The sequence below is a fragment of the Schistocerca nitens genome, chromosome 4 (assembly GCF_023898315.1).
Source record: "Schistocerca nitens isolate TAMUIC-IGC-003100 chromosome 4, iqSchNite1.1, whole genome shotgun sequence".
Lineage (NCBI taxonomy): Eukaryota > Metazoa > Arthropoda > Insecta > Orthoptera > Acrididae > Schistocerca > Schistocerca nitens.
In genome coordinates, this window is record NC_064617.1 from 58,597,382 (window position 1) to 58,614,956 (window position 17,575).

Sequence of the window (17,575 nt, forward strand, 5' to 3'; positions counted from 1 at the left end):
TTCAAGAACTGAAGACTGCAACCTCCCAAACATTGCTCCCGTAGTGATCGTCAAGATTCTCATTCACTTCACAGTTTTTTCAGAGCAGGGTTGTAGACATAGACGTAAATATTCTAAGCAGCAGCTGATGTGATTTACATACACTTTGCAGTAAAGATAAGACACCAGTAGGCCCGACAGCTTTCAACTGGAGTTTGTTCGCTGTGATTTTCTTGACAACCGCTTCTTAAGGTGCTGGGTGTGCAACGCTAATGTACAGGCTCGGCAGTATTTGTAGAAACTGGCCCGTAAACAATTACTATTTTTGGATACTTGTCTTTCAGAAGATAGCCAATACTAGTTCCGAAAACAAAGTCTATCTTAAAATAGCAGCTTGTGGTGGTTTTACAGCAACATGTCATTCGTTATCTACCATCATTACTACTTACGCTGCTATTAGCCTACGGTACATAATTTAAAGAAACGTTATGACTATTTAGTCCTACACTAATATATTGCTTCGTTTAGATTTATCCTACTGCAAATTTGTGCAAAGAACGAATTGAAATTTTATGAATGCAGTGGTATCCCAAAAAATAGAATTTGTCTAAAAGCAAATACACCACGGAAAGAATTTTCGTTGGTGCGTTTATGCAACAACGACATGAAGAAACTTTAAATTGATATTAGAATTACTGCCCAGCGGCCCTAATTATATCTTTGCTGGTTAGTGTAAATCCCTCCTTTTACGAAAAAAAAGGCATTGTAAATAATCGACGCTATTTGCAGGGCGTCTACCTTAATGAAACAAGTACACTATATGCAGTCTCATTTCTACATTACAATTAAATTGACGACTGGTTTCGGATGGCCAGTATTCTTTATTATTTTACACTGATAGCTACTTATCTTAGTCTAATATGCACCTATGCTACGTTGTACGACAGGTGACAGGATGATGTTCGATGAACACAGTCGATAGTGAAAATGAAATCTTTTTTAAAAATCCGGAGGTCATTCGCTATTTGAAAAAGATTAGCGGATAGATGCCCACAGCTAGATGCCTGACGTTACGTAGCTGTGGAATTCTGGAACATGTTTTGTGCTGGAGTACTGCCACATTTCTGGAGATCGGAAATCTGCTTTGTAGGAATCAACAGAGATTCTTTAAACGATGATCTTGCAAATCACAGCTCGTCCTCTTTGCCCCAAAAAGCAGTAGATACCGGCAGCGGCGCCCAATTTAATGCCATGTTGCCTGACTGCCGGAAGGCGTTTGATATTTCTGGACTGTCGCTTATGAACAAAATACGAGTCGAGCGTACGGAACAGAAGACCGGATTTGCGACTGAACAGTTTCGGGCAAACAGAACACAGGTTGTCGTTCTTAACGGAGACAAATCCTGGGACAGAGAATGGCTTTGGTCATACCTCGAGGTAGTGTCGTCGGACTATTGTTGTTTACGATGTGCAGTCGGACACTAAAGTCTACATACACCTCCACCTTGTAGCATGTAGCGTACAGCCTGGATGCATAAAGGTAGACGCGCGACTCTGTGCCTGCATCCACGTCCACAATAACATAAACCAAGGTCTTCAAGCCGGTATAGTGCACAGCAAGCGTGATAGGTGCAACAGTGTTTGTTTACTGCGGTACAGAAATCAACATACACTTCGAGTCTGTCGTTAGTTGCAAGAGAGACGTTGCAGTGAACAGTGTGGTTTGTTGATATAATAGACGTGTATTGCAGTACATAATTCGATCGCGTATTATGGATTAAAAAAGAACCGAAATACCAGTGGAGGCGTGGAAAAATACTACTGATCTCAGTAATAGGGGCTTTTTACTACGGAAAATTGGCGAAATTGTTAGAAGGAATCATGCAAGTGTCCAAACCGTTATAAGAAATTACAGGGATTGAGGAAGTGTAGAAAACAAAGCTAGGTGTGGACGATCACCATAATTATCTAACAGGGAGCGCCGACACATCATTAGAAAAGTGAATGCGGATCCCAGAATTAGAGCTACGGAGTTGGCACTAGATGTCGCAACAACTAGTGGAAATAATGTTCATCCCATAACAGTACGAAGACTGCTGGACAATGGTAAATGAACAGAAGCGACTAGAATTTGCAACTCTGCACCGAAATAAAGATTCCACATTTTGGAATACAGTACTTTTCACGAATGAGAGTAAGTTTAACATCTTCCAGTGTGATGGATAGCAAAAGGTGCGGCCAGAAAGGAATGAAAGATGGAAGAAGAGTAATATTGTCCCATCAGTGAAGTATGGTAGTGGAAATATTCTTATGTGGGGTTGCACGTCTGGAGCTGGAGTTGGGAATTTAGTATTTATTGAAGGTATTATGGATCAACGGAAGTATCTCACCATCTTAAAGGAGAATCTGAAGCAATACGTGGAGAAACTGGGACTAAGGAGAGACTGGGTGTTTCGATAAGACAATGACCCCAAGCATACGGCCAGTGTCGTAAAAGAATAGCTACTTTTAGCAAAACAGTCGCATTCGCCTCCCCAGTCACCAGGCATTAACCCAATTGAACATATTTAGGGAAAACTAAAGCGTAGGGTAGAAAAATACAACATCAAAAGCAAAGATGATTTAAAAACTGGTTCAAATGGCTCTGAGCACTATCGGACTTAACTTCTAAGGTCATCAGTCTCATAGAACTTAGAACTACTTAAACCTAACTAACCTAAGGACAGCACACACATCCATGCCCGAGGCGAACCTGCGACCGTAGCAGGCGCGTGGTTCCGGACTGAAGCGCCTAGAACCGCTCGTCCACAGAGGCCGGAATGATTTAAAAGCAGCCTTAGTGAAGGAGTGGAATAACTTTACACCTGCGTACACAAAAAAAAAAAAAAAATTGGTGTAATCTATGCCTCGACGTTTGGAACCTGTGATCGAAGCAGAAGGTGACAATACAAAATATTAAATTGGGCCTGAAAGTGAAGAACCTCACAGTGTATGTCTACTTTTGTACCTGGCCGTTGTTTCATTTGTATGCTCAAGATGTCAGTATACGGAGTTGTTATTAATTATTCAGTGTATATGTTTTTTCAGTTCCTAACATGTCTGTTTATGTCACAAAAAGTGAATACATAATATTTCCTTGATTGATTTTGACTTCAAGTGTTATTTTAGGGTGTATCTAGACTTTAGTGTCCGACTGTATACAGGGTGGTCCATTGATCGTGACCGGGCCAAATATCTCACGAAATAAGCGTCAAACGAAAAAACTACAAAGAACGAAACTCGACTAGCTTGAAGGGGGAAACCAGATGGGGCCATGGTTGGCCCGCTAGATGGCGCTGCCATAGGTCAAACGGATATCACCTGCGTTTTTTTTAAATAGGAAGCCCCATTTTTATTGCATATTCGTGTAGTACGTAAAGAAATATGAATGTTTTAGTTGAACCACTTTTTTCGCTTTGTGATAGATGGCGCTGTAATAGTCACAAACGTATGGCTCACAATTTTAGACGAACAGTTGGTAACAGGTAGATTTTTTAAATTAAAATACGGAACGTAGGTACATTTAATATTTTATTTCGGTTGTTTCAAGGTGATACATGTACCTTTGTGAACTTATCATTTCTGAGAACGCGTGCTGTTACAGCGTGATTACCTGTAAATACCACATTAATGCAATAAATGTTCAAAATGATGGCCGTCAACCTCAATGCATTTGGCAATACGTGTAACGACATTCCTCTCAACAACGAGCAGTTCGCCTTCCGTAATGTTCGCACTTGCATTGACAATGCGCTGACGCATGTTGTCAGGCGTTGTCGGTGGATCACGATAGCAAATATCCTTCAACTTTCCCCATAGAAAGAAATCCGGGGACGTCAGATCCGGTGAACGTGCGGGCCATGGTATGGTACTTCGACGACAAAGCCACCTGTCATGAAATATGCTTTTCAATACCGCTTCAACCGCACGCGAGCTATGTGCCGGACATCCAGCATGTTGGAAGTACATCGCCATTCTGTCATGCAGTGAAACATCTTGTAGTAACATCGGTAGAACATTATGTAGGAAATCAGCATACACAGCACCATTTAGATTGCCATCGATAAAATGGGGGCCAATTATCCTTCCTCCCGTAGTGCCGCACCATACTTTAACCCCCCAAGGTCGCTGACGTTCCACTTGTCGCAGGCATCGTGAATTTTCCGTTGCCTAATAGTGCATATTATGCCGGTTTACGTTACCGCTGTTGGTGAATGACGCTTCGTCGCGTGCAAAAAATCTGTCATCGTCCCGTAATTTCTCTTGTGCCCAGTGGCAGAACTGTACACGAAGTTCAAAGTCGTCGCCATGCAATTCCTGGCGCATAGAAATATGGTACGGGTGCAATCGATGTTGATGGAGCATTCTCAACACCGACGTTTTTGAGATTCCCGATTCTCGCGCAATTTGTCTGCTACTGATGTGCGGATTAGCCGCGACAGCAGCTAAAACACCTATTTGGGTATCATCATTTGTTGCAGGTCGTGGTTGACGTTTCACATGTGGCTGAACACTTCCTGTTTCCTTAAATAACGTAACTATCCGGCGAACGGTCCGGACACTTGGATGATGTCGTCCAGGATACCGAGCAGCATACATAGCACGCGTCCATTGGGCATTTTGATCTCAATAGCCATACATCAACACGTGGTAAACGGTCCATTTTAAGACGGATAATGTATAACGAAGCAAATACCGTCCGCACTGGCGGAATGTTACGTGATACCACGCACTTATACGTTTGTGACTATTACAGCGCCATCTATCACAAAGCGAAAAAAGTGGTCCAACTAAAACATTCATATTTCTTTACGTACTACACAAATGTGTAATAAAAATGGGGGTTCCTATTTGAAAAAACGCAGTTGATATTCTTTTGACCTATGGCAGCGCCATCTAGCGGGCCAACCATAGCGCCTTCTGGTTTCCCCCTACAAGCTAGTCGAGTTTCGTTGTTTGTACTTTTTTCGTTTGATTCTTATTTCGTGAGATATTTGGCCCGGTCACTATCAATGGACCACCCTGTATAAGTGACCCAGCAAATAACATCGGACGCCCCAAGAGGCTGACTGCGAATTCTGCTGTTGTACTGTATATACACTGACCAACCAAAAAAGTATGAGCACTGCCCACCGCGACGCTGGATGCCGTCTGGTGGCGTTGCGTAACGCGGCAACATTTTTAAGTGGAGCAGACACAGAAGGAGGAGTACCCTAGCGTGGATATGGGCTGAAAATGGGGAAATCCATTGAGATAAGCAACTCTGACAAAGGGCAGGGCCTGTGAACGAGTATTTCGAAATCGGCGAAGCTGGTCGAATGTTCACGTGCTACTATTGTCAGCATCTACGGAAAGAGGTAGGACACTGAAACTACCACTAGCTGCTAAATGGTTGGATATCCACGACTCTTCACAGAAAGTGGGGTTCGGAGGTTTGTCTGCCCTGTAGAGTAGATTAGATGGTGATCTGTGGCATCTCTGCCGAAAGCGCACAATGCTGGTGCATGTACAAGTGTTTCCGAGTACTTTGTTGAACATGCATCTCTGCAGCAGACAACCACTACGTGTTCACATGTTGACCCAACGATATCATCAATTACGACTGCAGTCGGAACGGGACCGTCAGAATTCGACCGTCGATCAATGGAAACGTGTAGGCTCTTCGGATGAATCATATTTTTGGTACAATAGATCGATGATCATCTCCAGAACGCCGGCTCGAAATGTGCAGCGCCATGGCCGCAAGCTGGTGGGAGCAATATTATACTAAGGGAGACATTCTCCTGAGCTTGCGTGGGACCTATGGTAGTAATCGAAGACATGGTGACAGCTACAAACCATCTGTATCCCTTCATGCTTGATGTCTTCCTCGACAACGATCTCATCTTCCAGCAGTTTAATTGTCCGTGTCTCGGAGCCAGAACAGTGTGACAGTGGTTTAAGGAGCGTTTTAGTGAACTCACGTTGATGTCTCAGCGACCAAATTCGCCTGATGTATATCCTATAGAGCCCATCTGGGTCGCTATTGGGTGTCATCACCGCGTACGCAAATCAGCGGCCCGTTTTTACGCGAATTACATGGCCTGTGCATAGACATCTAATGACACATACCTCCACAAACCTACCAACAAACTGTCGGATCCATGACACGCAGAAACAGTGATGTATTTCGTTCCAAAGACGGACAAGTATCTATTACGCAGGTGGTCACAATATTTTGGCTTATCAGTAAATAGGGTTGCCGAAAAACCGCGATTATCCGGGATTTGAGTGTTGTGTAATAATGTCCCGTCGAACTAAATAGTAGGTCGGGATGTTTAAAAATTTATCTCTTTACAAAGATATCAAGGAAATACGATTTAAATACCCATCAGTTCTCTTCAAAATGCGATTAATCTAAATGGTTGAGACTCAAAAATTATCGATTAGATTTCACCTTATCGATGAAGTATCAAATTATCATCTCTTTCAACATACGTCCAGTGTTACCGCTTCTTTTTCGGCCGGAATACTGGAAAGAATCTTGTTCACCATTCTATGTCTTAAAATGAAGGATCTGTAGGAATCCATTAAATTCGGTATGATATTATGATAAGTGCCCGTGTTGTCTACTGTGAAATAGTTAACATTTTTAAGACCATGGCAGCAACATGGAGAACAACATTTAAATATGAATACGTCAGAGAATTTCCTTCAGTAGAACGCGGTCGAAGTGAATATGAAGCAGAATGTAAACTCTGCACGTAAGTTTCCTGGTATTTCATTTTTTAAGTAAGAAACAGAACAAATGATTGGTGGAATAATAAATAGGGTTTCCTTTCGCCGAAGACACATTTAGTCATTTTAAAAAAATGTTGTTGTTGTGGTCTTCAGTCCTGAGACTGGTTTGATACAGCTGTCCATGCTACTCTATACTGTGCAAGCTTCTTCATATCCCAGTACCTACTGCAACCTACATCCTTCCGAATCTGCTTAATATATTCATCTCTTGGTCTCCCTCTACGATTTTTACCCTCAATTCTATTCAACACCTCCTCATTAGTTATGTGACCTACCCATCTAATCTTCAGCATTCTTCTGTAGCACCACATTTCGAAAGCTTCTATTCTCTTCTTGTCCAAACTATTTATCGTCCATGTTTCACTTCCATACATGGCTACACTCCATGGCTACTGTCAGAAACGACTTCCTGACACTTAAATCTATACTCGATGTTAACAAATTTCACCGGCCGGAGTGGGCGAGCGGTTCTAGGCCCCTCAGTCTGGAACCGCGCGACTGCAACGGTCGCAGGTTCGAATCCTGCCTCGGGCATGGATGTGTGTGATGTCCTTAGGTTAGGTAGGTTTAAGTAGTTCTAAGTTCTAGGGGACTGATGACCTCAGAAGTTAAATCCCATAGTGCTCAGAGCCATTTGAACCATTTAACAAATTTCTCTTCATCAGAAACGCTTTCCTTGCCATTGCCAGTCTACATTTTATATCCTCTCTACTTCGACCATCGTCAGTTATTTTGCTCCCCAAATAGCAAAACTCTTTTACTACTTTAAGTGTCTCATTTCCTAATCTAATTCCCTCAGCTTCACCCGACTTAATTCGACTACAAAATGTTTACAGTTGCTATTTTTCGATTGCTTATGTTAGTCTCACAATGTTGTGCAAATGATTTTTATTTTTAATTAAGGTCATCAGATATTGTAAAAATGGATGCAGCCCAAGTGAATATTGTAAAACTGAAGAACAGCTTACACCATTCAGGTGAAATGTCCATTTAGGCAATATTTCCCGCAAAACGCAAAATGTATGGAATAAAGGTTTCCACAGTTGTAGACGCTAGACTGAATTATTTAGTCAACTCTGAAATAGATGCAGGTACACAATCGGACGGACAGTTTCGTCAAGATAACGCTGTCTTATCAATTCTGAACAGGTTCTTTGAACCTTTTGTGGGTACCAACAAGAATATAACTTGTGACATTTGGTGTCTAGCATTGTTTTTGGATTCACTAAAGATACTACTACAGTATCATACATTACTTGCCAAAATAAGGTGGTAATGTTGTTACCAACAGTGCATCATGGTGTATGGTGTCGTTGATACATCAACTGGTGTAGTGTAAATGTAAAGACACTTCAGCTATCAAGATATTAGCAGTAAATTTTCAGAGTGTTCGGAATAAAGTTCCTGAATTTACTGCCCTCCAGGAAGCGTGTGGCGCGCAAATTATTCTCGGGACTGAGACCTGGCTCAACCCTGAGATAGGAAGTTCTGAAATATTTAGTGACGGTTGGAACGTGTATCGGAAAGACAGATTAGACACCGTAGGAGGTGGTGTCTTCATTGCAGTTGACAGAAATATTGTGTCTGCTGAGGTCGAAGTAGAGTGTGATTGTGAAGTTATCTGGACAGTTTAACATGGCTAGGAGAAGTAAAGTTAATCGTTGGGTGTTATTACCGGCCACTAGGTTCCACCGTGACAGTTCTAGAATCATTCAAAGGGAGTCTACACTCTGTATCGCAGAAGTACCCGGATCATGCTATATTAGTCGGAGGCGACTTCAACCTACCTAGTATAGACTGGGATGTCTATGGATTCATTACAGGTGGTACAGACAAGCCGTCGTGTGAATTACTTTTGAACACATTACCCGAAAACTGTCTTGAGCAGCTAAATCGACAGCCAACGCGTAATGGAAATATTTTAGATCTGGTAGCCACGAACAGACCAGACCTCATCGACGGTGTCAGTGTTGAGACAGGGATTAGTGATAATGATGTTGTCATTACGACTATGGTTACGAAAGTTAAAAAGTCGGTCAAGAAGGCTAGGAGAGTATTCGTACTAGAAAGAGCAGATAAGCAGTTGTTAGCATCCCACTTAGTAAATGAATCGACTTCATTTACTTCCGGTACGATGGACGTGGAAGAATTATGGTCAAATTTTAAACTGATTGTAAAACACGCATTGGAGAAGTATGTGCCGAAAATGTGGGTTACGGACGGAAAAGACCCACCGTGGTTTAACAGCGCAATTCGGAGAATGCTCAGGAAGCAAAGACAGTTGCACTCGCGGTACAAGAAAGATCGGGAGAATGAGGACAGGCAAAAGTTAGTAGAGATTCGTGCTGCTATAAAAAGAGCGATGCGCGAAGCATACAACCACTACCACCGTAATACCTTAGCAAAAGATCTTGCTGAAAACCCAAGGAAATTCTGGTCTTACGTAAAATCGGTAAGCGGGTCGAAGGCTTCCATCCAGTCACTCACTGATCAGTCTGGCCTGGCAACGGAAGACAGCAAAACGAAAGCTGAAATTTTAAATTTAACATTTGAGAAATCTTTCACACAGGACGATCGTACAAATATACCGCCGTTTGAGTCTCGTACACATTCCCGTATGGAGGACATAGTGATAGACATCCCTCGGGTTGTGAAGCAGCTGAATGGGTTGAAAATAAATAAATCGCCAGGTCCTGATTGGATTCCAGTTCGGTTTTACAGAGAGTACTCTACTGCATTGGCTCCTTACTTAGCTTGCATTTATCGCGAATCTCTTGCCCAACGTAAAGTCCGAGTGACTGGACAAAAGCGAAGGTGACGCCCGTATATAAGAAGGATAGAAGGACGGATCCTCAGAATTACAGACCAATATCCTTACCATCGGTTTGTTGCAGGATTCTCGAACATATTCTCAGCTCGAATATAATGAATTTCATTGAGACAGAGAAGTTGCTGTCCATGCATCAGCACGGCTTTAGAAAGCATCGCTCCTGCGAAACGCAACTCGCCCTTTTTTCACATGATATCTTGCGAACCATGGATGAAGGGTATCAGACGGATGCCATATTCCTTAACTTCCGGAAAGCGTTTGAATCTGTGCCCCACTGCAGACTCCTAACTAAGGTACGAGCATATGGGACTGATTCCCAAATATGCGAGTGGCTCGAATACTTCTTAAGTAATAGGACCCAGTACGTTGTCCTCGATGGTGAGTGTTCATCGGAGGTGAGGGTATCATCTGGATTGCCCCAGGGAAGTGTGGTAGGTCCGCTGTTGTTTTTCATCTACTTAAATGATCTTTTGGATAGGGTGGATAGCAATGTGCGGCTGTTTGCTGATGATGCTGTGGTCATCTGAAGTCATCAGTCCCCTAGAACTTAGAACTACTTAAACCTAACTAACCTAAGGACATCACACCCATCCATGCCCGAGGCAGGATTTGAACCTGCGACCGTAGCTGTCGCGCGGTTCCAGACTGAAGCGCCTAGAACCGCTCGGCTACAACGGCCGGCTGTGGTGTACGGGAAGGTGTCGTCGTTGAGTGACTTTTGGAGGATACAAAATGACTTGGACAGGATTTGTGATTTGTGTAAAGAATGGCAGCAAACTCTAAATATAGATAAATGTAAATTAATGCAGATGAATAGGAAAAAGAATCCCGTAATGTTTGAATACTCCATTAGTAGCGTAGAGCTTGACAGTCACGTCGATTAAATATTTGGGCGTAACATTGCAGAGCGATATGAAGTGGGACAAGCATGTAATGGCAGTTGTGGGGAAGGCGGATAGTCGTCTTCGGTTCATTGGTAGAATTTTGGGAAGATGTGGTTCATCTGTAAAGGAGACCGCTTATAAAACACTAATACGACCTATTCTTGAGTACTGCTCGAGCGTTTGGGATCCCTATCAGGTCGGATTGAGAGAGGACAGAAGCAATTCCGAGGCGGGCTGCTAGTTTGTTACTGGTAGGTTTGATCACACACGAGTGTTACGGAAATGCTTCAGGAACTCGGGTGGGAGTTTCTGGAGGAAAGGAGGCGTTCTTTTCGTGAATCGTTACTGAGGAAATTTAGAGAACCAGCATTTGAGTACAATTTTACTGACGCCAACTTATATTTCGCGGATATACCACAAAGATAAGATAAGAGAAATTAGGGCTCGTACAGAGGCATATAGGCAGTCATTTTTCCCTCGTTCTGTTTGGCAGTGGAACTGTGAGAGAAGATGCTAGTTGTGGTACGAGGTACCCTCCGCCACGCACCGTATGGTGGATTGCGGAGTATGTATGTAGATGTAGATGTAGATGGTATGAAAGCGAAGCCTGAAGTACTCACCTTTCATGATGGAACCAAAAGGTGTGGTCGATACATGCGATCAATTGTGTGCAAATATTAATGTTCGTAGAGAAACAAGAATGTGGCCACTAACCATATTTTTCCATCTTCTAAATGCAATAGGTATACATGCACAATTGCTGTGCAACATTGGCCCGAAAAGTGATTACCTGCTACGACGAAAATTACTAAGGAACTTGGGAGAATCATTGGTTGAAAAGCACATCAGAATGCGCCATTGTATAGATGGGAACAATGGCAGGAGGGTGGGCACAATGAGGAAATCAAAGAAAAACTAGGAATGAACTCTATAGATGTAGCAGTCAGGGCGAACAGGCTTAGATGGTGGGGTCATCTTACACGCATGGGAGAAGGAAGGTTACCCAAGAGACTCATGGGTTCAGCGATAGAGGGTAGGAGGAGTCGGGGTAGACCAAGGAGAAGACCCCTGGATTCGGTTAAGATTGATTTGGAAGTAATAGGCTTAACATCAGAAGAGGCACCAATGTTAGCACTGAATAGGGGATCATGGAGGAATTTTATAAGGGGGACTATGCTCCAGACTGAACGCTGAAAGGCATAATCAGTCTTAAATGATGATGATGATGATGATGGAAGAGAATAAAAAACAGTCAGGAGTAGTCCCTGATGATCTTGGACCTTCTCGTGGGAGGCGCAAAGTGTGCCCCAAACCAGATAACAAAATCTTCGCAAAAATGCTCAAGATGCAAATCCTTTATTTGCAAAGCTCATGCAAACATAATATGTGGAGATTGCATTGAAGATTTAGAATGAACTGATTAGGAGTATTAATGTAAATTCTCCATGTTACGTTTGAGTTCCTCCCCCCATGAACCATAGACCTTGCCGTTGGTGGGGAGGCTTGCGTGCCTCAGCGATACAGATACCGTATCGTAGGTGCAACCACAACGGAGGGGTATCTGTTGAGAGGCCAGACAAACGTGTGGTTCCTGAAGAGGGGCAGCAGCCTTTTCAGTAGTTGCAGGGGCAACAGTCTGGATGATTGACTGATCTGGCCTTGTAACACTAACCAAAACGGCCTCGCTGTGCTGGTACTGCGAACGGCTGAAAGAAAGGGGAAACTACGGCCGTGATTTTTCCCGAGGGCATTCAGCTTTACTGTATGGATAAATGATGATGGCATCCTCTTGGGTAAAATATTCCGGAGGTAAAATAGTCCCCCATTCGGATCTCCGGGCGGGGACTACTCAGGACGTCGTTATCGGGAGAAAGAAAACTGGCGTTCTACGGATCGGAGCGTGGATTGTCAGATTCCTTAATCGGACAGGTAGGTTAGAAAATTTAAAAAGGGAAATGGATAGGCTAAAGTTGGATATAGTGGGAATTAGTGAAGTTCGGTGGCAGGAGGAACAAGACTTTTGGTCAGGTGAATACAGGGTTATAAATACAAAATCAAATAGGGGTAATGCAGGAGTAGATTTAATAATGAATAAAACAATAGGAATGCGGGTAAGCTACTACAAACAGCACAGCGAACGCATTGTCGTGGCCACGACAGACACGAAGCCCACGCCTACGACAATAGTATAAGTCTATATGCCAACTAGCTCTGCAAATGACTAAGAAATTGAAGAAATGTATGATGAAATAAAAGAAATTATACAGATAGTGAGGGGAGACGCAAATTTAATAGTCATGGGTGACTGAAATTCGGTAGTAGGAAAAGGGAGAGAAGGAAACGTAGTAGGTGAGTATGGATTGGGGGTAAGAAATGAAAGAGGCAGCCGCCTGGTGGAATTTTGCACAGAGCACAACTTAATCATAGCTAACACTTGGTTCAAGAATCATAAAAGACGGTTGTATACATGGAAGAAGCCTCGAGATACTGACAGGTTTCAGATAGATTATATAATGCTAAGACAGAGATTTAGGAACCAAGTTTTAAATTGTAAGACATTTCCAGGGGTAGATGTGGACTCTGACCACAATCTATTGGTTATGAACTGCAGATTAAAACTGAAGAAACTGCAAAAAGGTGGGAATTTAGGAAGATGGGACCTGGATAAGCTGACTAAACCAGAGGTTGTACAGAGTTTCAGGGAGCATAAGGGAAAAATTGACAAGAATGGGGGAAAGAAATACAGTAGAAGATGAATGGGTAGCTTTGAGGGATGGAATAGTGAAGGCAGCAGAGGATCAAGTAGGTAAAAAGACGAAGGCTAGTAGAAATCCGTGGGTGACAGAAGAAATATTGAATTTAATTCACGAAAGGAGAAAATATATAAATGCAGTATATGAAGCAGGCAAAAAGGAATACAAACGTCTCAAAAATGAGATCGACAGGAAGTGCAAAATGGCTAAGCTGGCAAGGCTAGAGGACAAATGTAAGGATGTAGAGGCTTGTCTCACTAGGAGTAAGAGAGATACTGCCTACAGGAAAATTAAAGAGACCTTTGGAGAAAAGAGAACCGCTTCCATGAATATCAAGAGCTCAGATGGAAACCCTGTTCTAAGCAAAGAAGGGAAAGCAGAAAGGTGGAAAGAGTATATAGAGGGTCTATACAATGGCGATGTACTTGAGGGCAATGTTATAGAAATGGAAGAGGATGTAGATGAAGATGAAATGGGAGATATGATACTGCGTGAGAGTTTGATAGACCACTGAAAGACCTAAGTCGAAACAAGGCCCCGGGAGTAGATAACATTCCATTAGAACTACTGACAGCCTTGGGAGAGCCACTCCTGACAAAACTCTACCATCTGGAGAGCAATATGTATGAGACAGGCGAAATACCTTCAGACGTCAAGAAGAATATAATAATTCCAATCCCAAAGAAAGCATGTGTTGACAGATGAGAAAATTACCGAACTATCAGTTTAATAGTCACGGCTGCAAAATACTAACGCGAATTCTTTACAGACGAATGGAAAAACTGGTAGAAGCCGGCCTCGGGGAAGATCAGTTTGGATTCCGTAGAAATATGGGAACACGTGAGGCAATACTGACCCTACGACTTATTTTAGCAGCTAGATTAAGAAAAGGCAAATCTACGTTTCTAGCATTTGTAGACTTAGAGAAAGCTTTTGACAATGTTGACAGGAATAGTCTCTTTCAAATTCTGAAGGTAGCAGGGGTAAAATACAGGGAGCGAAAGGCTATTTACAATTTGTACAGAAACCAGATGGCAGTTATAAGAGTCGAGGGACATGAAAGGGAAGCAGTGGTTGGGAAGGGAGTAAGACAGGGTCGTAGTCTCTCTCCGATGTTATTCAATGTGTATATTGGGCAAGCAGTAAAGGAAACAAAAGAAAAATTCGGAGGAAAGAAATAAAATCATTGAGCTTCGCCGATGACATTGTAATTCTGTCAGAGACAGCAAAGGACTTGGAAGAGCAGATGAACGGAATGGACAGTGTCTTGAAAGGAAGATATAAAATGAGCATTAACAAAAGCAAAACGAGGATAATGGTATGTTGTCGAATTAAGTCGGGTGATGCTGAGGGAATTACATTAGGAAATGAGACACTTAAAGTAGTAGATGAGTTTTGTTATTTGGGGAGCAAAATAACTGATGATGGTCGAAGTAGAGAGGATATAAAATGTAGATTGGCAACGGCAAGGAAAGCGTTTCTGAAGAAGAGAAATTTGTTAACATCGAGTATAGATTTAAGTGTCAGGAAGTCGTTTCTGAAAGTATTTGTATGGAGTGTAGCCATGTATGGAAGTGAAACATGGACGATAAATAGTTTGGACAAGAAGAGAATAGAAGCTTTCGGAATGTGGTGCTACAGAAGAATGCTGAAGATTAGATGGTAGGTCTCTTAACTAATGAGGAGGTACTGAATAGGATTGGGGAGGAGTTTGTGGCACAACGTGACTAGAAGAAGGGATCGGTTGGTAGGACATGTTCTGAGGCATCAAGGGCTCACAAATTTAGTATTGGAGGGCAATATCGTAGAGGGAGACCAAGAGATGAATACACTAAGCAGATTCAGAAGGATGTAGGCTGCAGTACGTACTGGGAGATGCAGAAGCTTGCACAGGATAGAGTAGCATGGAGAGCTGCATCAAACCAGTCTCAGGACTGAAGACCACAACAACAACAACGTTTGTGTTACTGTTATTTTCAACAGTATTCAATAAAATCGTTCATGTTTTTTGTTTTCTGAATGAGTTGTTTGTTTTCCCTATCCTGGAAGGATATTTCAAAGACCATACAGCGAAGTTATCGTTACTGAAAGCACCTGAAGTACGTATTGTACATGAGGACTTAAATGACCCCAGGCAACCGCAAGTGGACCTCCACCGCAAGCGCTTAACCACGGATTAACTCGCGAGATGTGGTCTCTCAGACCGCGCGAAAATGATCGAACTCGCTCTCCTACGTCAGTTCTGGCGGAATGCTTCAATATCTCGTCCTACTCTCCTTAAATCGCCAACCCTACAATGCTTTATTGTCGGTGGCATTATCGCCTTCTTTGTTTGTTGTTGATGCGAGTTATTGACGTGTATTGAGGTCTCCTAAGCCGTACCTCGTGATCTATGTATCTGTTTTCTTCGGTATACTATAAAGTGTGCTCTCAGGAAAGTGTCAGTTTCAACAATCATAAGTTTGATGAAATTGTTAGTCGATAGATGGAAGAAGATATCAGCGACGTTGATCAAGAAATAGACGAAATGACCGTGGTTTTATAGTAGCCAGTGATCACAGGTCTGCTAGCAAAGGATCAGTCAGAAGAACTTCAGGACAACTGTAATGGGGACCTTAATGTTTCTCCTGTAGAATACATAAAGTGTTAGTTAAAACCAAATGTGTTCTGCGTAGTGATAAAAATGTTGATTCCAGCACTGAATGTAATTTTTGCAACTTTCTTTTTGCATCCATCGAGGGCAATTTTTAAGTGCAAGTTTAAACCCTAGAAATCGGTTGTAGGTAAAGGCTTACTTGCGACAGAGAGTCTATAATTTTTCGGAATGTAAAATTCAGTTCTCTAGCAGTTCATTTACGTGTACCATTAAAAAAACGCCCAAAAGTACGTGATTTTGTGTAATAAAAAGTAAAATACTGCTGGCCTTATTTAGTACAATAAAATCAACAGCGGAGAATTCAAACAAATTGTAAAAACGAACTTTATACAACTTAAATTAAAAATTTCAAATGATTTGCGCCTAAAACATCGGCTGAAAAAAAAAGGGTCCAAGAGACCTCACCTTACAGTATACGTTACAGAAAAGTCACCTCGTGAGTTAAGAGATAAGATTGTTCCTGTGATTTTTCAGTACTTTGACAAAGTTGAAGGTATTCAGTCAAAACTGTTACATCTGGTTGAGTACAAGAATGAAGATTCTGACACAGTTTCTGAATTTATTCATAAAGTTAAAGAACACAACAATATCAATTAGAAAATAAATGCTTATGTGGATTATAACACAAATACTAACTTCTGGCGGGTTTTCTAGGAAAGGTGAAAATAATGTTGTTACAAAATTGAGGTCTATTTAGGTAGGCAAGTTGTAGGGGCTGGGCGTCTACCCACTTTTTACATAACTCTCTACAAATTGGTGCTGACTGTCTTCCTGTAAACGTTCAAGCTTTAATTGTGGAAGCGTGGAAAAGTGTTTGAATATATGCTGATAAGAGTTGCTTTACTCATGGAGTTTTGTGACTTTGTTAATGTTACGTATCAAGACCTCGAAAGTCACGTAAAAACAAGATAGTGAAAGATTTTTACATACGTTTAGGCCATTAAAATCTTGTTTCATGTCACTGGGCAAATTTCCGATTCTCCCTAAGTTTTTTTTCTCAAATGAGGTTGGCGAATCTTATTTCTAGCTCCTCATGACGCAGAAGGGTCTGATTAAAAAACCGATTACCAGAATCCAAGAGAAAGAGATTTCATCGAATGAGGTTAGGCATGTGCTACATGAAGTATTTGACGCAATAACAGAACGACAGAATGATAGTTTTGTTGTTACAAAAGTGAAGAATTTGCAAGCTGATTCGCCAAAAGCACGATATCTGACGTTTCAAGACGAAAGCATATCATTTTATGAAACAACTACTGAATATGTGATGAAATGAAGCGAGTCTCTGTCACAGTTGTAACATTTTGGCCAGTTACTACTGTAGATGACAGCCCTACATGGCATCAGGTAGAACATTTTTTCAAATAGCTCGGTGACCATAGCGATCGTAAATTGAGTGAGAGTATTTGCTTTGATCAGTTCACGAAATTAAAGTATTTTATGAGACAAAATAAGTAAACACAGAATTTTGTTAGCCAGCAAAAAGTGGGTACTGTTCTTCGAAAACCGTGTAACCGTAAGACCAATTCTCTGAACTACTGAAACTAGTTCACTTTAATTCTCCCTTCCTGGCCACAATGCAAACGTGGACAGACCGTCACCATTAATGAATGCTCACTGGCCTGAAGAAAACGTAAGTTAAATTTGGCATCAA